At 35.4% G+C, this 25,822-nt stretch overlaps 1 pseudogene; it reads left to right on the forward strand.

Annotated features, from left to right (window-relative positions):
- Nucleotides 1-22,404: 22,404 nt before the first annotated feature.
- On the forward strand, nucleotides 22,405-23,398 carry LOC129512909 (60S acidic ribosomal protein P0-like; annotated as a pseudogene).
- Nucleotides 23,399-25,822: the final 2,424 nt, after the last annotated feature.

A 25,822-nucleotide genomic window follows, 5' to 3' on the forward strand; every position in this document is an offset into this window, starting at 1 on the left:
AACTATAGAACACTTCTGAAAGAAATTGAGGAAGACACAAAGAGACGGAAAAATATTCCATGCTCATGGATTGGCAGAATTAATATTGTGAAAATGTCAGTGTTACCCAGGGCAATTTACACGTTTAATGCAATCCCTATCAAAATACCATGGACTTTCTTCAGAGAGTTAGAACAAATTATTTTAAGATTTGTGTGGAATCAGAAAAGACCCCGAATAGCCAGGGGAATTTTAAAAAAGAAAACCATATCTGGGGTATCACAATGCCAGATTTAAGTTTGTACTACGTTGTATAATTTTAATGGAATTCGTGGCCATAACGAGAGGAGAGTAGCCACTATCAGGGAGGCTGAAGCAGTAAATATTGTCATGTGTCTTCTGCCTTCGTATCTTCCATTAGTGTCTCTCATTGTTTGAATTCAAACAGATGCTGTACTCAAGAGAGCCTGAATGAGGCAGTTCCTGGATGTCACATCTCCAAACTAATATTAGTTGAAGAGTAGAAAGTGGCTATAGAAGACAAATGGAGACTCTCAGCCCCTTTTGCCCATCAACCCCCAGCCCCAGGCCTATTGAACAATGGAAAACAGGTGTATCATTTCAGAATGATTCACTTTCATTTTAACCTTACCTTTGACTTAAACTAAAATATTAGATTGCCTTTGCCATTCAGATATGATAGAAGAAAAAGAGGGAAAATAATTTTCATGAAACATGGTTACTAGAGGCTGATAAATAGCTTTTTTTTCTTCCATGACCCATTTTGTGTTTCTCTTAACTTCTACCCACTTGTTGATTGGGTGGATTTTCAATCCAGTGAAATGACTAAAACTTTTATTGCCGGAGGATCCAAGTCCTTAGTGATCCTGTATTAGTTGCTGCAGTTCTCCATTATCCACTGATTATGGAAGTACTACAAGATAGCCTAGTGAATGCTGTGGATTTCACAAATAGTTACTTTGAGTTTTCTTGTGTAATTTCCCTTTGACAATAAGGGCAAATCACCATTCCTGATAAAGTTTTATGCCAATTGATTTAGTGGCACGAGGGACCTTAAATAACTAAGGAACATTGTGATTGGTAAAGACCTCCAAAGATCTCTGTGTCCTAATACCTAGAATCTGAATATGTTAGGTAACTTGGTGAAGGGGAATTATGGTTGCAAATAGAATTAATAAACTGACCCTAAAATAGGACCCTAAAATCCAGGAAGAATCCTGGATTCTTTGTGTGAACCCAGTGTAATCCCAAGAGTCCTTAAAAATGGAGGAAAGAGGCAGAAAAGGGGAGACAGAGGGAAATGTGACTATGGAAGAATGGCTAGAGATATACAGAATTGTTAGCTTTGAAGATGGAGGAATGGAACCATGAGTGAAGGAATGTATGTCGCCTCTAGAAATGGTAAAAGTCAAGGAAAGGAATTCTTTAGAGCCTCTTTAAAGGAATGCAACCCTGTTGGCCTCTTGATTCTAGCACCATGAGATCCATGTTGGACTTCTAACCTATGGAACTTGTAAGATAATTAATTTGTATTATTTTAAGACACTAAATTTAGTGATTTGTTATGACAGCAACAGAAAACTAATACATGCATTTTCAGTTCCAATTAAATGGACCCATAATTGTGTTTCCTGATGGAAGCATTGTGCTCTTAAGGAGTAAGTACTACAAATGCCCTGATTTCAAGGTTGTAAAGGAAGAAATAAAAAATTCCTTTAATGGGATGGGCCATTTTGACCTCCACCCATTGATTTCCAGATCCACACATTTTGGCTTTGGAAGAACAGTGCCATCTATTGATTGCTGGCTTAATGCATTTTTCGTTATCTATTGATAATACCTCAACTTCTCGATGTTGTCTCCTAGATGACAAATCCTAGAGACTCCAGTAGGCCATTCTATTTTTTTTTTAAATCAATTCAGCTGCTTCTGATATTGGTACACATATAAGACTAGTGAATACTCTAGTCATAAGCTCATTGCATACCTTCTTTACTGTAAAATAAATTCCTTGGTGAGAGGCTATTTGGTGTAGTATCTCAAAGAACTGTATAAATCTGAAAATGCTAATCATGTTAAAAATTTTGTAGGTAGAGAAGGTGGGTATAAATATGTAATATGTATCTCTTCCCATGAAGACAAACTAAGGCTTTCTTTGTTGTGAAAGGTGATCAATGTAATCAACATGCCTCAAAGTATCTGGTTGACTTTGACCTGGAATTATGTCATAACATAAATTTATCAATTTTCCTTGCATTTGTCAGCTTTGACACTTGTAGTATTTAAACCAAACTTGTTAAATCCATGAAGAACTTCTGTCCTTCACTGCCCCCCCGATTATCCTTTGAACTACATGTAAGTGTAGATATTAAGTAATATTTATGATTTGTATGAATCTGATTTGACAATCAACTCTCTGTGCTATCACATTTATCTTCAAATATATTTCGATGTAAGTTAAGAACTGCCTCTGAATAAGTATAGATTCATATCTCAGGCCATTTCTTCTTACCTGTCAAATAAACAATCAAATACCTATGTGAAATTTTTCCAACCAGGAGAACACTCTTTTATTGCCATATTTCATAGCCACCCTAACTGGGGAGGTAATGCAGCAACTACTCACTTCCAGCTGATTCCATGTTATCATGCAGACTCATCTATATTCTTGGTTTGCATTTTCCTTCGTCTGTTCCAGGAAACTCTCCATGTGACCATAAGTACTCATTAAGTTTAATTTTGCATTCTGGAGCAGCTGGGGCCAGGTGCCATAAAATGGGATGCTGCTTTGCACATTAAATGTGATTTGATGGATCAGTAACACCAGTCCAGATGGGGAGTTTAGGTAGCATAGGTATTTGATGTGCCATGATCCAACACTGAATTGCCACCAGAAACTGCTTTTCAAGTAGGGAATAATTGTGAGCAGAATATGGTGTGTCCTCATTCTAAAACTCTAGAGATTTACTCATTGAGTCCCCTATTGGGTTTGTAAGAGGTTCCTTAGAGTCTTTCAGATGTTGCCTATACTATTGGATCTGTTGGGTTAGAAGGTCCAGGAGTTAGGGCAGCTTGCCCTGTGAGTCTAGACCTACTGGAAAAGCCTTATTTTTCTTGATGTTCCTCCTCAAAGGTGGAATTTTTTGGTTACCTAGTAAAAAGACTAGAAAAATCTCTGACCATTGAATTCCTAAAATTTTTGCAACTTGGCAGACTCCTCTTTACTTCAGTAGATACTCTGGATAATTATAGGATTCTCTCCTAATTTATGTCTTTGTAATGAGCCACTATGATAGTCTATGGGTTAAAAAGAAGGTTATTTTTTTTCTAGTAGACTCTATAATGACAGGGAGCAAGAGAGTTCCTATTGCCTTGAGATATGAAATGGAGGATATACTATCACTGACATAAGAAGACAAGTGCTTTTGATTATCTTTACCAAATGGGATACAAAATAAGAATTTCCTAGATTAAAAGCTGCCTGTTAGCTACAGGGCCTAAGCTGATTTGCTTTTTAAATTTTTGTCCCCAAATTGCAGCTTAAATTGGTATCAACACCTGATTAAGATTATAATAATTTACAGTTACTGTTTATAAACTGAACCCATCTCCATTTTTCAGTGATCAAAATATATGTTAACAGGGAAATGAGATCCATCAACACCTCTACATCCTGTGAGTCTTATTTTTACAGTACTCTCAGGAATGCATTGTTGTTTTAGTCTTTTGTCAGTGATTTTGGTAAAAGATAGTTCTAAGGACATCTTTCTGGACCTTCCCATAAAAAAAAGAGTCATCACTATGAACTTTGGGTTGGGGAAATAACTGGAGAGATTAGATGAATCGAGGCCAAGGCTCCAGCACCTAAGTGCCATAAACCCCCACTCTGATCAATTGCCCATGATAGCTTTTAGTTGGTTGTGGATATTGGTATCAGTTCAGAGCCAATATCTAATATCCCTTAGAAAATCTGAGTATTTCACTTCCTTTAATGCATAGATACTTTAACAAATAGTTGATTGTCTGTCTAGAGAAAGCCTCTAAGAAGAGTCAAAGGATCTATACAGCAGAGTCCTTCATCATATAGACATATCCTCCCTTTCATAGGAAAGGGTTCAGATTTGTAAAATGAAGAAGAGTGCACGAGTTCCCACTACTGTATTGTAACTTAGATTTTCATTTACCAAATCTAAAATTTTTCCACTAATTTTCATTGAGAAATATCTTTATAGACTTGGTAGTCTAGTCATTCATTTATCCTTAGGGATAAATGATCAAGCATTTGATCATTTAGGGATCATGATCCTTAGGGATCATGATCAAGCAACCATTGCCACAGAACCCTATGTTCAAATTGCTCTGATTACCACTCTTTCCCTGTGGCCTCAAACAACCCCTTTTATTCCAATGGTGACTGTTGCTTATCTGGCATTTATCAGCTCTGGAATCCTATTATTCTCATTTATATTAGGGAAATCATTTTCACTCTTCACCTGCCCCCATCTCTAGTCTGCAGAGTTTTCAGGGATGATGGTAGCCTTTCAATAATACATTTCTTCATGTCTCAGGGTTGTAAGTGTCCTATGGGTCCTTCTCTACAAAACACATTTAGGAAATGATTTATTAGATTGTACATAATGGATCCATAATTGTGCCACCTCCCTGAGCCCTAGAACTCCTTCTTTCTTAGTATGACAGGAGAGTACTGTCATCTCAATCCAGTATAGACACTGTTGAGTCCAGGTTTCCGTAAACAAGCCCAATAGACTGTTGACACTACTAATGTGTTGGCTCAAGGTACCTGAATCCTAGGTAGCTGTACTCACTTAAATTAATTTATCCCAGTATAGTATTTTAAACTATACTTTAACATGTTAGAAATTTGCTGCCATACATGTTCTCTGAAAACCTACACTTACAAATTGAAAAGATCCCACCAATTTTGGTTTATAAAGGACAAATTTTGTCTCCAAAGAACACATCTTGTCTATATTTGGCCTGTTCTGGGTTCTACTTATATTTGTGGGCATAAAGGCAAGAATGTGGAAAGGGAGGCTCTTAAGGAGAATTTTTATGACTTTATAAGACAAATTGTCCAGTTGAAATCAGTGTATGATTTCTTTCAGAAGGGGGAGGGGAATGCTTCCACTAATAAGGATGTTTCTTTAGCATAAAGGCATTGAAAATTGATGCTGCAGGGATCCCTGGGTGGTGCAGCGGTTTGGCGCCTGCCTTTGGCCCAGGGCGTGATCCGATGCTGCAACTCTGCAGCTCTATTTATTAATAACAGAACTTGATTTTCATTCACAAGTGATTTACTATTATAGGCAACAGTATAGTATATTCCTTTAAAGCTGATATAGGTTTTTTTTATTTTCTACTTGTGCCTTTAATTTTAATTTTCATGGCTTTCAACAAAACTTTGTATACTTTCTCAAGGGCAATCAGAGAAGCCACCTCACCCAACAATGTTATAACCACCATTGTCACAATAGTAGTCATATATTTCAGCCTCTTAATCTTCAGTGCCTTACCTTCTCCTTATTTCCCTTCCCTACCATTACTACTGACAAATTGAGCAATTCTGATGCCAGTGCATGCATGAATTACCAGTGTCTCATTTCCCCAGCAAATGTACTTATTGATGACACGTGCAACCAAATCCCAGAATTCCATTTCAACATTTGTGTTTCCTCAGGTCACTTCTGGCAAAAAGTATTATATTAATCAGGATCTTAAAAAAGAAGCAGCACACTCAAAAAGGGAAGAGAATTAAATAAGAGTGTGGGAAGGTTAAGTAAATGAACAAAAGACTGCAAAGCAACCAGGATCTAGCAACAGCTGGAAGCCATTAGCAAACTTTAGTTTGAAGGGCTGGAGGAAAGCTACTATGAGAACCTATGCCCTAGGAGAGTATCAGCCAGATAAGAGCTATAGTCTTAGGTAGAGGAATATAGTTATTGCTATACCAAATCTTGTTAATAGGAAGTGGAGGAATGCGTTCTCTTATTTTCTCTGGTATACTGCTGGAGCATCCCATTCAAGAACCCTACCATAATCCAGAGGACAAGAGAGCAAAGATGATCTAGAACAACCTGGATGGATGTCAAGGCAGAGAGTACTCTGATGAGTGGAAAGAAAGTAGATGTTGAAGGACAACCAGGATGCCACTGAATATAAGACACTCAATTCAGAGATATTCAAATGGGAAAAATGCTTTAAATACATTTTTTAAGTTAATAAAATATGATAATGCAGAAAGAGATAAGGATACAAAAACTATTTTGAAGGATAAAAGACTGGAGAAAGCCCTTGAGGTAGTTATTTATTTCAATGGGTACATTACATTTGGTATTATGTTTTCTGATGGTAGAAGAAAAAAAAATATTAATAATAAAAATTTAATTGATTAAATGAAATAAATTAATCTGGATTTTTTTTAGGTTCATTTCATGAGGAATGCATTCTATAAATCTTTGTTTTAAGGTATAATGATTCTAGTCTTCAGTATAAAGGGAATCCTTCAAAACAGGAGTTTGGACATGAAAGCTTTTCAGTAGAAAAATAATGGCTCTAGGCAAGAGCAAGGAGATAACTCTTGAATATGACCCCTTTTTTGTAGTTTTTGTATTTTTATATAGTATTAGAGAGAATTGTCGTTTGGCTTCATTTTTGTCTAGCTCAAGGCAAAATTGAAAACTACGTGTAGTTTATTACTTTAGCCTCAAATTTTCTTAATTTTACCATTTTCCCTCCATATGGCACTTGTACCAAATTGAAAAAAAATGACAAAACAAAAAATCCATGAAGCTTATTTTTTGCATGATATTTTTATAAAGTCCTCAAGAAAATTAACAACAAAGAGTTGTATTAGTGGATATTAAGTAATCTTCATATACATATTGAACTCAAATTAGTAAAATGATTTTAAGAATTTGTTTTAAAGAAAATTAAACAGCAGGGACAGAGGGAATCTAAGTAGAATTTGGTGAACTGCAAAATTTATATCTGCTGAGACATTAGTTAAGGCATTGACTTATAAAATTCTTAATTGTCAAAAGTGAGAGAAAATATAATTTGAGGTGTGGTACTCATCCTGTACCATCAAGTACTGAACAGGAAAGATGCTTCCCTACTGGGAACAAATTATATTTTCTTTAGAGAGAATCAAAGGTAATTCCTTGGGAGAAGTGTTGAAATCAAATAATAATTTCAATCTATAATGCGTTTTATCTAAAGAACTGAACCATATTCATTTAGTTTTCAGAACATACTTGTAAATTTGACTATTGAATTGTTATTACTTTTTTTTGTTACAAAGAAATTAAGGCATAGAGAAATTGACATGTTGATATCTGCACTGAGGTCATTTAAACAGGATGAATTACTAAGAGATATGCCAGTCTTGGTGCCTGGTATACTAAAGGAACTTTTGAATAGAATCTGCCCATATGCAGCCTGGGTGGCTCAGCAGTTTAGCGCCGCCTTCAGCCCAGGGCGTGATCCTGGAGACCCGGAATCGAGTCCCATATCGGGCTCCCTCCGTGGAGCCTGCTTCTTCCTCTGCTTGTGTCTCTGCATCTCTCTCTCTCTCTCTCTCTCTCTCTCTCTCTCTCTCTCTCTCTCTCTCTGTGTGTGTCTCAAGAATAAATAAATAAAATCTTAAAAAAAAAAAAAAAAGGAATCTGCCCATACTTGAGTCCTGTTCATGGTGGCAGCTTTAGAAAGCCATATGTGTATTATGCAGTATCCTCTCTTCTCATACTCAGCCTTATATGATTGGATCACATGTAGGTATATGAAGTTGGATTGGTTAAACTTCAGTAACTTTGTCAAGCAGGGATATAATTCTTTTGGGGGGAAATGAATAAAAATCAAGAAAGTAAAAGTAAGAGCAGAACTGAAGAAACTCAAGTAGAGTATCTGTGATACTTCATAATGTTTGGAGGAAAAACTATAAAATAGAATTAGATTTTCCAGAGATTTAGGGATAAAATATTTTTTTCAGTTCCTTTTTATATTTCGAGAATTAAACATTACTCAGTACATTAAAACACATATAGTGTGCCACAGTTTTGTGGATGTTGATTGAAGACAGGAGATTCCTGGGTAAGAGACAAAGGGCCATGTATTCCTCATAGCTATAGCAGTAGCTATGTATCCACATTTTTGTAGTATCCACATTTTGGGGCCATTTTTCCAAGCTTCAATTCCCATGGAATGACATGAAGAAAACAAAATGATATTTGTGTGTGCAGTGAATTGCATGAAAGGAGAGGAACCTTGAGTTTAGGGAACTTGAATCTCTTATAATGGGAAGTATACATGCCTGTCTTTTTCTCAAGAAAGAAATCTTTCAAGTATGTAAGCTAACTTATTCTTGTTCTAAGGGAAATTGTATCTCAAAGGAAATAGTATCTGTATCTTCCAAGGCTGTTCTCAATATAAACATTCTTTAAAAAGATAATTAAAAAAAAGATAATCTAGTTGAGCAGAAACATGAAAGACCATGGAGAATTGTTTCTCAAGAGAGTGTATCAGATATATAAAATTATTCTTTCATGCACAAGGTACAAAAATGAATATGACATGAAAATTCATTGTAATATATGTAAATATTTCATATACATAGATATGATAAAGTGTTTTGATATTATCAGACTATGTATTTATGCATAAATTTATTTCTAGATGCATGAGTTTTTTAATATTACTAGTGTACCATATAAGGGTTTTTGTTTTGTTTTTGTTTTTCCAATTTGTTTATTATGTTAAAATAAACATAACATAAAACTTACTATCAGCCATTTTTAAATGTATAGTTCAGTATTATTAAGTACATTCATATTGTTGTGCAACTATCACCACAGCCATCTCCAGATTTCTTTTTATCCTGCAAAACTAAAATTCTGTACCTATTAAATAATACTTCTGAATGTTATAATCAAATAAATGGATTATAAAAACATAATCTGCATGAGACACTGCTCTACTCAAGGGTTCTAATGAAATAATCTGGCTTGAATATATGGCTAAGAGTACGATTATCCCTACTATGAACTAGCCTAAAGTTGGTCTAATATCCAGAAATGTAAGACTCAACATTTATCAAATACCATGGAATGTTTGTCTTTCTATTATAATCAGTTATCCTTTGATAATTCAGTGTATTATAATCTATAGTTCTATATATGTTTAATCAGAGTGTACTTGCTGTATCTTTGGTTTCCAAAAGAAATGCACATGATTATTTCAAAGGTCTGGAATTCTCCTTGCTACTCAGCTTACACCAATATATCCTCAATATTCAGGAACATGCATAGAAACCTATGGACCTGATTTTTCATTGATGAAGCAGTAGCCAACATTTTGGCATTTCTAACTAAATCCAATCCTGGAACCATGAATTCCTTTAAGAGAAAAGCTATTTAGTTGATGCAAGGTTCGTCCATATTATATTGCTATACTTTCTTCACTTCCAAAATTTGTCAACCGTGCATCTTCAGACAGGCATTATCAGTCATAACAATTCCAAGTGGGCTTAGCTAAAGCCTCATGTCTCAGACATACATTTCATTTGTATTTATCTTGGTCATCAATCTGTTCATCTGTAATAGGGTTTTATAATATATCTAAATATATTAGTATATATGTACCATATAAATATTATTGTCAAAAGAATTTATTCTGTAGTAGGGTATTAACAGAACTTCTCCAAAAATCATTAAGTTCTTAGACTTTCTTTATCTTCTTGTGAGCTCAGATGATCTCCATGGTTCTTATTCTCTACAAATACAATGAGGGTGACCAAAACATTCTCATCTCTGTATTCTTTCTTAACCTTCTTCTGAAGTTAGAGCCACCCATATTGTCTCATGGTTTATTTTATTTGTTTTCATTGCATTATTAACTATATAAATTCTTTTAATTTCACTAAGTCATAGAAAGCTTATATTTAGTAGCACTATTTTTTTTGAATTGACAGTTGTTATCATGACATTTGCCTCCTTACATAAGTCAGAAATATTTTAGTTCTCCAAGCCTCACTATCTTTAAAAGTAATTAAAAACTTTCTTCTGCTTAAGTTTCTATGAGGAAACTAGTTTGCCTAAGATCATTTTATCTACCTATTCTTTTCAGATAAATATTGTTTGCAGATATATTTACCAAAACTTCTTTTAGTCTATGACTCAAAATGAGAGAACAGTTAGTTAAATTAAGGTAAGCCTAAATTTGTTACCTAAACAAATCAATAAATTAGATCTCTTAATCCTCTCTACATTAGAATTCAGTCATTCAAATTGCAGTTTGAATATTTGTTGGAGTATTTGCTCCTTTATATTAAATATTGGAGAAATATATGGTAGGAATATTTTTATCCTGTTGTAATATTACCATTATAAAACATTTTCTATTATGGAAAATTTCAAACAAGTACAAACATCAAGAAGAATAGCGTAATAAATCCTCTATATATCCATCGTGAATCACAACAATGATCACTCATGGACAAACTTGTTTCAGTTTTGTCTGTACCTACTCAGCCACACTGGATTATTTTGAAGCAAATTCTAGGCATAACATCTTTCATCTTTGAATATTTCACTAAAAGATAAAGACCCTTCTAAAATCACAATCCTTATACCATTATTCTATTTAGAAATACGTGGTAATTCCTTAAATTAATTAAAAATCCAGTCAGTATTCAAAATTTCCTAATTGGTTACCCTTTCCCCCCAATTTTTTTGCATCTTTTTGCTATTGTTTGCCATATTCCTCTGCTCCCTGAATTTCTTGTAAGCAGATAGTTAAATCTAGAGGTCTGGTCAGATTCATGTTTGATTTTTTATTTTATTTTGCCAGAATTATTTTTGACAGTTACTGTGTACTTTCATCAGAAGGTAACTAATCTCTGATTGCCCTTCATTTTATGGTATTAACAAACATCATAATCATTGCTTAGATTAATTTTTTTCATTATGTATTTACAAAATTAGAATATTTTAATTTTATTATTTCTTCTTCCTTTTTTAAAAGCTGGAATATGGCTGTAAAAAATCAGCTATTTGAATTGGTTACTCCAAAGTTTTGTTCACAAAGAAAGGAATAAATGCTTGATTATTTAGCTTAGTGTACTAGTTTTTAACAGAATTAATTAACTTCCTAACATTCTAAGGAGACCACTACATTTATTTTTAAAATGTACTTCTGAAATCATTTGACTTATTTCACTCCACTGCAGTTATTATTCTTTCTGAAATGCAAATCACCGCACCTTTGCCCAGTAGAAGAAGGCTCTTCAAGTTGACTCCTGAGTACTATGACATGGCAATATATTTTAATAGTTTTATTACTATTATAAGATACCCCAGACACATCTTGTACATTTTCTTTGCCAGGCATGTAATCACCTATTTCTTTATGGAGCTCTGGTATATTTTTATTAGGGAAATACATTAGATACTACGATCTAGGTGCTAGGGCTGCTTATTACGGCCAGGGTGATTTTCTTCTTTCCCTAGGGCTTTTCAGTGGACAGAGTTAGGGAAATGTACCTTTTTGAAAATAGACTTTATTTTTTAGAACAGCTTAAGGATAATAGCAATATTGAATATAAAGTACAAAGAGTTCCTATCTGCCCCTACACATGCACAGCCTCTCCTAGTATCCACATCTTCTAACAGACTGTACATTTGTAAACAATTTTGAAACTATTGACACATCATTATTTTCCAAAGTACATAGCTTATATTAGGGTCATATTTGAATGCTGTACATTCTATAATTTTTAAAATATTTTATTTATTTATTCATGAGAGACAGAGAGAGAAAGAGAGAGAGAGAGGGAGGGAGGCAGAGACACATTCAGAGGGAGAAGCAGGCTCCATGCAGGGAGCCTGACATGGGACTCGATCCAGGGTCTCCAGGATCACACCCTGGGCCAAAGGCAGGGGCTAAACCACTGAGCCACCCAGGGATCCCCTTTTCTATCATTTTGATAAATGTATAATGACATGTAACCATCATTATAGTACCTTACTGAATAGTTTCAGTGTCCTAAAAATCCTCTATATTCTACTTATTCATCCCTTCTACTGCAACACCTGGCAACCAATGATCTTTTTATGGTCTTTATACTTTTGCCTTTTTTGTAATGTCATATTGTTGTAATCATATGGAATATAGTCTTTTCAGACTGCCTTCTTTTCCTCCATGTATTTTCATGGTTTGATAGCTCCTTTGTTTTTAGTGCTGAGTAATATTCCATTGTTCAGATATACCACGTTTATTTACCCATTCACCTACTGAAGGAAATCTTGGTTGTTTTTAAGTTCTGACAATTATAAATAAAGGTGCTATAAACATCTGTATATAGATTTTTGTGTGGACATGTTTTCAACTCATTTGGGTAAATACCAAGGAGCATGAATGCTGGATTCTATGATAAGAGTATGTTTACTTTTGTAAGAAACTGCCAGTGTGTCTTCAAAAGTGACTGTACTACTTTCCATTCCCACCAGCCAATGAATGAGAACTCTTATTGATCTACATCCTTGCTAGCATTTGATCTTGTCAATGGTTTGGATTTTCACCACTATTTGTTTTTATTTAATAAAAAATGCATCTTAAGTTCATACTGATTATTTCCTTGGGTTACAAGTTTTAAGTCCATTGATTTTATGTTTGTATCTCTTCCTTTTGATCCATAAACCTTTTTTTTTTTTGAGAGAGAGAGAGAGAGAGTGTGTGTGCGAGGATGCAAGCAGGGTGGGGGTGGGGGAAGAAGGGGCTGAGGGAGAGAGGTCAAGAGATACTTAAGCAGGCTCCATGCCCAGCATAGTCCAACATGGAGCTTGATTCAGGACCCTGAGACCATAACTTGAGCCAAAATCAAGAGTTGGATGCTTAACTGACTGAACCACCCAGGTGCCCCAAACCATAAGCCTTATTTCTAATGATATATACATAGATGTTTATCAGCCATATATACATAACATTTGAAAGATTCCATTCTGAGTAATAGTTTTCCAATTCTACATAAATTATTAATACTTATTCTCTTGAACATTCTCACCAAGCCAAACCAAAAGAAAAAAAAATCAGTGATAAGAGACATTGGAATCAGGATCTTATTACTATCATGCCTCTCTGATAGCATTAAACCTTAAGTACTATCCTTGATTATATTCCAAAAGCCAAATGACTTTGGGCCATTGAGAAGAAAAAAGCAGCGCCAGGTGAGCTCTGAAGACTGATGTAATTCATAACCACAATGTTATCTTTGCTTAATGTGTAAACTTTCTGTTTTACAGAGTTCCCTTTTTGTTAAAATTGCTCCTATTCTTTTGTTAAGTGTCAACTAATTAAGTTTTATTTTTTCACTGTAAAACCTATAAAGAGAATAACTAATTTTACATGTAATAAAATACTAAGTGTGGGATATAATCCTTTTGCATATGGCAATGAGTTAGAAGAGGCTGCTCCCTCCCTTTTTAAAATAGGCTCCATGCCCAGTGTGGAGCCCAACATATGGCTTGAACTCATGACCCTGAGATCAAGACCTAGCTGAGATCAAGAGTTGGACACTCAATCAAATGAGACACCTAGGAGAGACTGGGTGCCCCAAGGAGAGGCTGCCCTTGATCTTTTTTTAAAGAATTTTCAAGGAACCATTATGGATATAACTAGAATATTAAATTCTGAATATTGGACAGAATACTTCTGTGTTAGAGAGCGTATTAGGGCGAGACACCTAGAATACTTCTTTAAATTTGAAATAAATTTCTTCCTGCAATTAATTCTCAAGCCAAAGCTTAATTTTTCAGTGTGGTATACCCTGGAATTAGCAAATCTAAGCAAGATGTTTCATTTAGCTATCCCAGTCCCATTATTTTTATGTTAAATGATTTTTCTTTTTTGGGTGGTTTTGAATTAGCAGTTATACAACCAAAGAGAATGATTGCTACTTAATCTTGGGAGCCATCATTATAAAATTACCAATCTGTCTCACTGCTTCACAATTGAGCATTCTGTTTTGTTTCCTGAGGGAGAAAATAAAATCACAAATGTGTTTAGTACTGTCTTGTCTTCCATATTCTATTCATCTACTCACGATAGAGGATAACTGATATCGCATAACCTAGCTCAATTTATACTTTCTGGTAATTAAACATTTAGTCTTGAACAGAGTTTTCATTAGTGTGATTTCATTATGTTTCACTCATACTTCATAAGTTGCAAAAAACCTTTAGAGGGGCTTTGAGACTACAGCTGGGAAGAAATAATATAAACCCCAAGTGAATGACTCTGTTGTTTTATGACTTTTATTTTAACATTACTTTCTAAAGTATATTGAAGAAATAGATTTATTTTTTTTCTTTACAGGAGAATGATTCTCATAGCTTAACTAATTATATGGGAATATTAAAATATTTTTTTAAGAATTATATTGGTAGTCCAAGTAAGACTCTTTTGGTCTATGACAGCAAAATAGGATGATCAATGTTTTCAAAATTCAAAAATTTGACCACATTACAGGTCCAATCCTAAGCAACACTTGATGTCCTATTAAAAGGTCTTTTACCTTAGATGTCATGATTTAAAATAATTTCTTAAAACTAATTAGCCAGAAAATGTTACTAGAATAAATGAGGGTGGTGCCCATGGGAGGGACATGGAAGTAGGGAAGATTTTATTTTAACGTGAGATCAAATGTCTGTAAATTATTCCAAAATAGAACACCAATTTTAGAATTTAGGACAGTGGCCACAGGTGGAGGGTCTTCCCAGCTGGCACACTTCAGATCCCGTGATCTCTGCACCAATATGCACTACCTGTTTCTGATACTGATCAATCTTGGGAAAACTAAACTCATTTAAGAAATGTGCAGGATTTTCAACTACTTTTTGTTTCATCCATTTTAAAAGCCTCTTTTATAGACAGTAAGTGATGATAGAAGAGTATTATTCCCAACCTGGGTTATATAATTAATTTAGAACTTAAAAAAAAAAGAAAAAAAGACATTCTGTACTTAAGTCTAAGTAATCCATTTTTTCTAGAAGTGTGCAACATTTAAATATTCAAATTTTAGAAGTAGTTCTTTTTAGTTTTTCCTTGTTAATACCATGGAGGACTTGAAGAAGAAGAATCTTTTTGGAAATCTGGTGGGTTTCCAGATGGTGGACAGAAGTCGATAGCATTCAGTGTTTAAGTAGGACATAAAATTATGTCTAGGGCTGCATGAGAATGGGATCAGATTGGCAACCTTTTAGAGCCAAGAAGTGAAGTTTGGGGCAGGAATGTGAATGGATGGGATCCCTGGGTGGCGCAGCGGTTTGGCGCCTGCCTTTGGCCCAGGGCGCGATCCTGGGGACCCGGGATCGAATCCCACATCGGGCTCCCGGTGCATGGAGCCTGCCTCTCTCTCTCTCTCTCTCTCTCTCTCTCTCTCTCTGTGACTATCATAAATGGATAAAAATTAAAAAAAAGGAATGTGAATGGATTATTTTAGCTGAATACCTAAATTAGGTTGAGTAGGGCAGTGAAACACAGTGAGATCCATAGGACCAGAGCTAGACCCTGCTGTGAAGATATCCCATAAATCAGAAAGCAATGAGTGCTGGAAAGGAAAGCCAATATATGATCTAGTAGAAAAAGCTGAGGTTCATGAATTACCAGACCACAAAGAGTAACACAGTACAGGAAGTACTTAGTCTCTCTGTCAGTAATTTCTCAGGGTCATAGTGTATTGATCATTAGGAACTTCTATTTGCAGTGTTTTTCACACTAGCTTCCTAGCCCACCCCTTCTGAAAATTATGTACAAATACATCTATAAATGCATTAGTGAGCCAGAAAAAAATTAAGAGAAATCCTCAGAAGGCAAAAATTTGGTGAAGAACATGAATGCAGAGAGTTAAATGAGCAAGCATCAAATCACTGGTTTCTCTAGGGACATCCAGTTATACATGGCTAGTTCCATGACCTTTATTTTGATGTCACAAAGCTATATCATGTTGCATGTCAGAAATCTAATAGGAGACCTTCCAGATAAGGCCAGATCAAGAAAGTTGCATCTTCTGTGAAAGAGTGAATACAAATTACATGCCCTCTGTAGAGGTTCTGGATGGAGGGAGAAAGATAAAATCTCTCTTGAGAAATCTAAGTAAATATTGACCCTTGAGAGAATTTGTGGTCAAACCCCAACCCATAATACTTAAACTGAAAATCATCAAAGAAACAAAATCTTTGAAGTATCCAGAGGAGAAAAGATATATTAAATACAGGACACAACATTTTGGTCAACAGACTATTTCTCATCCTCAGTAATGCTGGCCAAGGAGACAATGGAATAATATTGTCAAAGTATTATGTGAAAATAAATCTTAAATTACAATAACATTAACTAATAATATAAAGAAGAAAAGGGCGATAAAAAACATTTTCAGATGTATCCAGACTGACAGAGTTTTATCATTAATAACCTCTTACTAGAAATATTCTAAAGTAATTACTTTGCAAGGCTAGAAAATTGTCCTATGAGGAAAATATGTGATTAAGGAAGAAGTATTTGGTAAAAATGGATAAATATCAAAAGCTGTCTGTAAGACCAAAAAGTAATAATGTATGATTTTTGGAGTAAGAAAAAAGACTAAACTCTGCAAAACAATAGCGTGTAGGTCAGTGTTGCAATATTAGAGTTAAATTCCATTGTTTGGGAGTATGAAAATAACTTTAGTCTTTGTTTTTTTTTAATTTTTTTTTAATTTTTATTTATGATAGTCACACAGAATGAGAGAGAGAGAGAGGCAGAGACACAGGCAGAGGGAGAAGCAGGCTCCATGCACCGGGAGCCCGACGTGGGATTCGATCCCGGGTCTCCAGGATCGCGCCCTGGGCCAAAGACAGGCACTAAACCGCTGCACCACCCAGGGATCCCTAACTTTAGTCTTTGAAGAGTAGAGTGGGCATTTAAGATTTTATAGCAAACCTTAAAAATAACTTTAAAATTAGTAGAGAGAAAAAAAATGGAATCAGAAAACAAATCTCAGTCAAATCAAAAGAATACAAGAAAAGTAGGAAGAAGGGTGTGGACACATTGTATCATGAATCATCAACTATTATGGCTTCTCTTCTTACTGAAAATTGTACTTCCCTACCTCCTTGATATCAGGGGTTCATATCAGTTCTTATACCACTGCTATTTAAATATTTTAAAATATAAATAAATAAATAAATAAATATTTTAAAATTAGAGCAGTTATGCAGATAAATGCTGTGTGTGTGTGTGTGTGTGTGTGTGTGTAAGATGTATCCTCTTACAAACTTACTTCTTCTCCACAAAGTATCTGTTGACTTATGTGGTCCTGTGAGTGTTTTACTAAACATACAACAATTAACTCAATATACATTTAGTAAGAACCTACCATATGCCAGGATAGATCTGAGAGTACAGAAACTGTTAAAACAGTTTTATGGAACTTATAGTCTAAGAATAACACTCACATAATCAAATAATTAAAATTACAATAATTTGGTTAATGCTCAACCTAAAAAATGTGATTCTCAAAATAAAAAGTCATCTAAGGAAAAGGTATCAAATAAAATACAAGACCTAGTTCTTAGTTCATACTTTTGCAACACTTTTCAATATTATCATTCTACATATAGCTAAGATTATCATGCTTTCAAAAAGAGCAAAGTAGGGGATCCCTGGGTGGTTCAGCAGTTTAGCACCTGCCTTTGGCCCAGGGCACGATCCTGGAGTCCTGGGATCAAGTCCCGCGTTGGGATCCTTGAATGGAGCCTGCTTCTTCCTCCTCCTGTGTCTCTGCCTCTCTCTCTCTCTCTCTCTCTCTCTCTCTCTCTCTCTCTCTCTCTCCACGTCTATAATAAATAAATAAATAAATATTTAAAAAAAAGAGCAAAGTAGAATGGAGAGTTGTTGCCATAATTTGTTTCAAAATTATTTCTATGAAGGAATTTATTTATGTACTTTAAACTGACCATAGAAAACAGCAAAGGACAAAACTGAAACAGAGAATGTGTCTTTACTTCTTGATCCTTCTCTGTAGCTGTTGTCATGGCTCAAATCAACTAAATGTTCCCCTAAATATTATGTACCTCCGAAGCCGTACTGATCTGAGTGAAAAATCAAATGGTTATTTTGGTACATATCATAAACACATCATATCATGTTTTAATCATATATTTAAAAAAAATTAGGACACATAGTTGTATTGCCCCAATCTGCTTACTTTTTAATAAGCCATTCCTTCACACAGTGTTTCAATCTTGCTCAGAAGAATTTTTATAAGAGTCTTGGAAAAATATGCTTCAATGAACTTATATTTCAAATACTTTTCTAAAATGAACAGTGATCAAAGCCCTTCTTAAATTATGCCAAATTGGGTCTTCTTCTAGGTCTTGAATATTGATATCTTGAGTTTCTCTGCTGATTGTAGGAATAGAGAGAGAAAAGCAGTTATTTGGAATGGACACACATAAAGATAATACAGCAGAAGGGAAAAATTGTGGACTAAGAACAGAAGATTGGTAAGTGACTCTTAGGGACAGAAGTCACACTCGAATGGATTATTTAGATGTGGGAACCAATGTAGATGTTGCTATCCTGAGGACCAAAATAGCATGAAAAGCTGTTTTCACACTGGGTTTGAAGAGGCCAAGGGAAAAAGTATTATTGGAGCCTTGTGAGAATGGGAACCATGGCATTTCATCAGTAGTAGAGGCCATTGAGAGATGAGTAGCTGAGAAACTATGGTATTGAGGTAAGGAGGGAGCTGGGGAAGAAAGTACCCCTCCTTCTGCTTTCTTATCTCCTAGTCATGCCTCCCATTTGAGGCCAGAGGATGAAGCAGCTCAGATAACAGAATCTGTAGCATTCATCCCCTTGGGTCACAGAAAACTGAAGAGAAAGGAGGGGAATGAATGTTATGGGAGACATTCACACTGATCACCAGAGGAGAATTATTAGTGCCTGATACTTACGAGTACTTCAAGTTTTAAGTGAGATTTTCTATGTTCAAGTTTTTTTGTAAACTGTGATAGCTCTAGCAAAGTCAGATGAAATTCTAACACATTTAACCAGACTATAAACCTCTCCACTATATCAGAGAAGAGCTGGAGGGACTATTCCTTCATTTCTCCAGAGACTGAGTGTTATAACCTTTCCCACTTCTTTCCTTCTTCAAGGGTGCTCTTGAGATTTATTCTGAACACATTTTAACTGGGTAAAAATATTGAACATGGGAGAAACAGCTTACACTATGATTTGTCCTACCAATCACACACCCCAGTCTAGCCTAGAAATGACCCTAATTATAAATAGGTATTATCACAAAATATCTATCATTGGCTATATTACTTTTTCTTTCTCTGTGCCTCCTGAAAATATATTTCACAATGAAATAGCTTCATGATATGTTATTTACCATCATTTTATTTCTGTGCTGAATTTTGTTCCACTTAATAAAAGTTTATATTTTATAAAAGCAAGTAGAATGGAGACATGGAGAAAAGTTACTACTCAGAAAAGCTTTTAATGTCAGAATTTTCTCATGTCAATCCCTGACACACTTATTGCTTTTTTGCCAGATGGGCTATGCCAAATCTGCTGGACACTTGCTCAAGTCTTGATTAGTGTCTGATTCCCATCACAGCCATTTCCAGAGCTGTCTCTTAAGCTACTTCAAGAACCAGTGCATAATAATAATGCATTGTTTTTTGCATAGACAGTAAGTCCATAAAATTATCACATTCTGTTTTGGCAAATATGAGAGCTAAACTTTTATTTAGATTTCCAAAATTTTATTTTGCATGAGTAAATTGTATTCAAAACATAAAGTTACTTTATAGTGAACATTTCTCATTTCTATGTACTTCTATTTTCTGCTACAGTTGTATCCATGAACTTCAGTCCTGGACCATAATCTGTGACCTACATTAGATCTCTCATTTCTCCTCTAGATTTCCAGAATCTTGATTTGAATGTTGCACTCATATTAAGACAGTTAATATGCTTTCAGGTGTAAGTACAAGCTCTGGAATTAATGGAGGCTTAAGCAATTATCATCTCAAATGATAAGAAATCCAGGGGAAGATGGTTCCAGGCTTGGTTGAGTACCTCAAAGAAGTCATCAGGGACTCATATGTTTTTAATTTTTCAACTCTGCTTGTGAGTGATAGATTTCCTTCTTATCACAGATGGTAACAGCAGCTTGGGGAGGGCAGGTTTTTTATCTTTTTATCAGGGAAAAAACATTATTCTCTAAGCTTCTAGTAGACTTTTATACTAGAAAAGTGGCTTTTTGGCTAAAACTGGGTCATATGACCATTCTTAATCCAATCACTTGCAAAGAGGCTTGGTGGTTTTATAATAGGCTGAAATGATTTATTATTTTCTTGGGGCTGGAATTGGAGCCTAAGCAGAAGACTCTAGATTTCTGGACAAAACCAGTGAAAGGATCCTGGGGGAGATCACTGTTGAGTTGGCAAACAAAGGAATCTGCTAGACACACTTCTGTCATGTTTGTTGTACTGAATCCACTGCTTTGGCAAATATAGAAGCTTCCTTCTATTTCTCTCCCATTGTAATTTCCTTCTCTATCCTCCTAATATTATAGACACTAGAAAGTAAAACTCCACTATCTTATTGCTATGGATGGCCATGGGATACATTTCTGGCAAAGAGATCTGAGCCTAAGTGTCTGGGGAGGACTTCCTATTTTGAATAAGAAGGCAAAACACTGCAAGGTTTTTGTCCTTTGCCCTTCCTTTTTGTCTTTGTTCCCTAATTCTGCTCAGATACAGATGCTTGACTTGAGGTGCACAGCCAGCTTACAAACATGAGATTGGAATCCCACGCTAAGGATAACAGAATAGGAGGAGCAGGATGAGTCTCGGAAGACATCACTGAGCCTCTCAACCAGCCTTGGATTTCTGGTGAGTGATAAAAAAATAAACAAATAAGCGAAAAAAATCCTGTAATTATTTAAGCCATTATTTGTATATGATAGGTAACAGAACACAGTTTCTAATCAATATATTAGCTATCTGGTCTGTTTAATTATTTTTATTGAGCTGGTTTGTTTCCATGGTACCTTATGAAACACATGGGTATTTTTTAATCTTGACCTCATTATTCCATCTTGTTGTTTCCAAACCAACCAGTAGTTTCTAAAATGCAGTTTTGGAGGGGAATGGCTGGTCATTTCTCTGCTCAAACAAGGGTAAATGGCATCCAAGGCTTCTATCCCATGGGTCTTGCCGACATGTCCATATTTATCTCTTACTTTCTTCCTACTTATACAGTAGCCATGCCAAATTAGCCTCCATTAATCATATTCTCTATTCTCCTATCTGCTACTTTTCTCTTCATGCTGTTTTTCTTTGTCTAGAATATTTTTCAATACTTTTTATCAAATTGTTGAAATTTTCCCCATCTTTATGACCTAATCAAAGTGAATTCTTCTCCAAGATACATCCTACTGCTCAGAAGAATGTCCCACACACAGGTAGTGCCAAATAGGTGTTAGCTATTATTATCTCTCCCTCTCTTGCATTATAAGAAATATACTTTTATTAAATATAAATTGTGCTGCTTAAAAATATTTAATTCCATGCAGTTACTTGCCCCAGAAAATTTTGAACTCTTTGACGGTAGACTTTACTTGCATTGTAGGTGGTGAGTTAGTAAATTATACTCTACTTAAATTGGGTGCCATAACTTTTATCAGTTCTTGTTATAGAAGGATGGGTAAAACTAATCCATGACGTGGAAATCTTAGCACATAGAGAATTCAGGGATGACTCTTGTACTATTCTTCACATGAAGATATGTAACTATCCACATTTAGTTTAATTTGGGCCATGTGTAGGATTAAAGTTTCTATGACTCTTCTTAATCCCCTCTTATCCTACTTTCAAAAGTTAATGCAGTGATCTGAATACGCCTATGGCTATTAAAGAAACTAGATAAATTATTTATAAACTTCAAAAATAAGAGGAAGCAGGGCCAGATGGGTCCACTGGTGAATTGTACCAAATATATCAGAAAGAAATTGTACCAGTTCTCTACAATTTCTCTTAGGATATGGAAACAGGGATGATATATTCTAAATAATTCTATGAAGCCAGTATTACCCTAAAAACTAGACAGAGACATTATAAGAAAACAATACACCAAAACCAATAGATACAGAAAAAGCATTTGACAAAATTCAACATTCCAGTCATAATAAAAACTCTCAGTAAACAAAGAAGATAGGAAAATTTCCTCAACTTGTTAAAGAACATCTACACAAAAAATGTATAGCTAATATCATACTTTAAAGGGAAGAAACTTGAAACTTTCCTCTCTCCAGGCTTCCTCGTCGGAGTAACATCGTCTTTAAACCCTGTGTGGCAATACCTGACGCACCACCGTGATGCCCAAGGAAGACAGGGCGACCTGGAAATCCAACTACTTCCTTAAGATCATCCAACTTTTGGATGATTATCCAAAATGCTTCATTGTGGGAGCAGACAATGTGGGTTCAAAGCAGATGCAGCAGATCTGCATGTCCCTCCGTGGGAAGGCTGTCGTGCTGATGGGCAGGAACACCATGATGTGCAAAGCCTTCCGAGGGCATCTGGAGAACAACCCAGCCCTGGAGAAACTGTTGCCTCATATCCGGGAGAACGTGGGCTTTGTGTTCACCAAGGAAGACCTTACTGAGATCAGGGACATGCTGCTGGCCAATAAGGTGCCTGCTGCTGCCCATGCTGGTGCCATAGCTCCATGTGAAGTCGCTGTGTCAGCCCAGAACACAGGTCTGGGGCCCGAGAAGACCTCTTTCTTCCAGGCTTTAGGCATTACCACTAAGATGTCTAGGGGCACCATTGAAATCCTGAGCGATGTGCAGCTGATTAAGACCGGAGACAAAGTGGGAGCCAGCGAAGCCACACTGCTGAACATGCTGAACCATCTCCCCCTTCTCCTTTGGGCTGATCATCCAGCAGGTGTTTGACAATGGCAGCATCTAGAACCCTGAAGTGCTTAACATCACAGAGGAAACTCTGCATTCTCGCTTCCTGGAGGGTGTCCGCAACGTTGCCAGCGTATGTCTGCAGATAGGTTACCCGACTGTTGCATCAGTGCCCCATTCTATCATCAATGGGTACAAGCGGCTCTGGCTTTGTCTGTGGAAACTGGTTACACTTTCCCACTTGCTGAAAAGGTCAAGGCCTTCTTGGCTGGTCCGTCTGCATTTGTGGCTGCTGCTCCTGTGGCCGCTGCCGCCACTGCTGCACCTGCTGCTGCTGCAGCCCCAGCCAAGGTTGAAGCAAAGGAAGAGTCGGAGGAGTTGGGCGAGGATATGGAATTTGGTCTCCTTGACTAATCACCAAAAAGCAACCAATTCAGCCAAGTTTTTGTGAAACAAGGAAATAAAGGCTTACTTCTCTTAAAAAAAAAAAAAACTTGAAACTTTCTCACTAAGATCAAGAACAAAGCAAAATTGTTCCTTCTCACTACTGCTTTTCATCATTGTGCTGGAAGTTGTAACTAATGCAATACAAGAAAGGGAAATAAGGGGTATGCAGGTTGGAAAGGAAGAAATAAAACTGTATTTGCAGATGACATGATCATTTATGTAGAAATTCTGAAAGAATAGACAAAAAATTCCTGAAAATAATAAGTGATTACAGGCAGGATTGCAGGATACTAGGCTAATATAAGAAGTCAGTCATTTCCCTGTATATTAGTAATGAAAAAGTGGGATTTTAAATGTAAATATTCTATTAGCACTCCTCCAAAATGAAATACTTAGGTATAAACATAACAAAATATGTATAAGATATAAGGAAAGCTACACAACTCCAATGAAGATCTCAAAGAATATTTAAATAAATGAAGAAAGGTTCTTTACTCATGAATAGGAAGACTCAATATTGTCAAGGTGTCAGATTTTTTTCAAGTTGATCTATAGATTCAATGCAATCCCTATCAAAATCCCAGCAAATTGTTTTGTGGGTATTGATAAACTTATTTTAATATTTAATATTTAATATTAAAAGAAGCAAAAGACTCAGAATAGCCAATACAATTTTGAAGAAGAACAAAGTTGGAGGAGAAACACCACTTGACTCTAAGACTTAATAAAAAGCTATAGTAATCAAGACACTGTGATGTTGGTGAAATAATAGATGAATAGATAAATGGAACAGAATAGAGAACCCAGAAATAGACCTACCCAAATATAGTCTGTTGATCTTTGACCAAAGAGCAAAGGCAATAAAATGGAGGAAAATAGTCTTTTCAACTAATGGTAATGGGACATGGGAGAGAGACTCTTGATGAAGAATTTATACTCTTCACAAAAATAACTTAAATGAATCACAGACATACATGTAAATGTAAAACTATAAACCTCCTAGAAGATTACATAGGAGAAAAGCTAGATGACCTTGAGTATGGCAATGACATTTACAAAGAAATTATTTATAAAGTAAATAATTGTTAAGCTGAACTTCATTCAAATTTTAAAAAGTCTACTCAGCAAAAGACACTGTCAAGAGAATGTAAAGATAAGCCACAAGCCAAGAGAAAATATTTACAAAGACATATTTGATGAAGAGCTGTTATCCAAAGTATTCAAAGAACTCTTAAACTCAACAATAAGAAAACAAACAATCCAATTAAAAAATGGGCCAAAAATCTTAATAGATTCCTCATCAAGGAAGATATACAGATGGCAAATAAACATTTGAAAAGATGCTCTATGTTTTATGTCATCTGGGAAATGAAAATTAAAGCAGGATACCACCACACATCTATTACACTAGCCAACATCCACAACTGAGATCATCAAATGATGGCAAGGATGTGGAACAACATAAATTCTCATTCACTGCTGTTGGGAATGTGCTCCTTGATAGTTCCCAAAGAAGTTGATTACTTATGTCCACACAAAAATCTGTATATGCATGTTTTTAGCAATATTATTCATAATTACCAAAATTTGAAAGCAATCAAGATGTTCTTCTGGAGGTGAATGGATGACCTGTGGTACATCCAGACAATGGAGTATTATGTAGCACCTAAAAGAAAAGAGCTATTAAAGATGTAGAAGAAACTTAAATAAATATTACTAAGTAAAAGAAGTCAACCTGAAAAGACTGCATACTTATTATTCCAACTCTATGATATTCTAGAACAGGCAAAACTATGCTTTCAGTAACGAGATAACTGGAAATTCTGGTTCTCCGGAGTTTAGAGGGAGAGAAGGATGAATAGGTAGAGCACAAAGGATTTGTAGGGCAGTGAAGACTACTCTGTATGGTGCTGTAATGATGGACACATGTCATCATACAGTTGTCCAAACCCACAGAATATACAACACCAAAAGTGAACCCTAATGTAAACTATGAATTCTAAGTAATAATGATGTGTCAGTGTAGGTTAACCAATCTTAACAAATGTATCACTTTGATGGGGGACACTGATAATGTGGGAGGCTATACATAAATCACAGCAGGGCATATATGGGAAATCTGTGTACCTTCCTCTCAATTTTGTCATGAACCCCAAACCACCCCCCAAAAATGAAGTCTATTATAAAAAGTTAATTCAGTACATAATTTTCTTTTTTTTCTTCATGATGACATACATATATTCTAAGGTCCTGAAATAATATATGGAAAATTAGTTAAATTTATGAAAATGATAGCAACTATGAAAAACTACTGGTATTTGTAAACCACTAACTGGAAAAACAATATTAATATGTTAACTAATTGAACATCCTATGCAGATTGACAGCATG

Source organism: Nyctereutes procyonoides, unplaced genomic scaffold (assembly GCF_905146905.1).
Source record: "Nyctereutes procyonoides isolate TBG_1078 unplaced genomic scaffold, NYPRO_anot_genome, whole genome shotgun sequence".
Lineage (NCBI taxonomy): Eukaryota > Metazoa > Chordata > Mammalia > Carnivora > Canidae > Nyctereutes > Nyctereutes procyonoides.